General features: G+C 45.0%; 1 protein-coding gene across 1 annotated transcript in view; it reads left to right on the forward strand.

Moving 5' to 3' along the window:
* Positions 1 to 843, forward strand: part of LOC105450667 (lipase 1-like) — a gene marked incomplete at its 3' end in the record, with an annotated part of 5270 nt that overhangs the window by 1346 nt on the left and 3081 nt on the right. The window lies entirely within an intron of this gene.

Raw genomic sequence — 843 nt, forward strand, 5'->3', positions numbered from 1 at the left:
CCATGCATGCTTACTCAGCACATCGATAACAGTGAGAATGTAGTGGTAACCTCTGTTGAATCGCGTATACGGACGCATCTCGACTACATCCGCCTGCCACAGGTCATCGTATCCACAAACTATGACGCGTCTTCGTGGAAAATTTCTTCTCGCGGGAGCGTGCAGTTCCTCGATCAGCTGCTGCTTTTCGAGACTTTTCTTTTTCGACATGTTCGAGTCTTTTCTATTCAGCGCGATGATGCGTTTCTTGAATCGACTTTCGAAGCTCGTTAATCAGCATTTGCATATTATTTTGAAGCGCGGTAATCTTTCTCTCGATTTCGTCCTGTCGATCTTTCAAAACTTGTATCGTCTGTTGCACGAAACGTTTGTTGACGACATCGCTATCATCTACTGGCAGTGCTACACGTCGAATCTTGCGTGATTTTGCATCAAAGTCAGATGCAACTATGCAAAGAGCGTTATCACGCACGTAATTTCTGAGTAGACCACTCAACTGGTAGTACGAACTTGTTCCGCCTATACCGATCGACGTCCCAAACTTGTTGATCGGCATTTCGATGTTGACTAAATGATTCGTACTGTGTTGTTTAATTTATAATAATACCCGCTTCGCGAAGTTCCTTGATAATCGACAGCATCTCGTTGTCGTGCGCATTGTGACCAGCTTGGTGCGAGGCAATCGGAGGCGATCTACAAGCTCGTTGGGATCGTCCCAATGAATGTATTCAATCTTGCTATCATTCACTGTCATGGTGAGAGGTATACCTTTTCCAATTTTTTTACCGCTTTTCACATCTTCTGGCAACAGAGGTACTGAGTCGACAAGGCACACAGGGGATA

The sequence above is a fragment of the Wasmannia auropunctata genome, unplaced genomic scaffold, assembly GCF_000956235.1.
Source record: "Wasmannia auropunctata unplaced genomic scaffold, wasmannia.A_1.0 LD336058.1, whole genome shotgun sequence".
In the NCBI taxonomy this organism is placed as follows: Eukaryota; Metazoa; Arthropoda; class Insecta; order Hymenoptera; family Formicidae; genus Wasmannia; species Wasmannia auropunctata.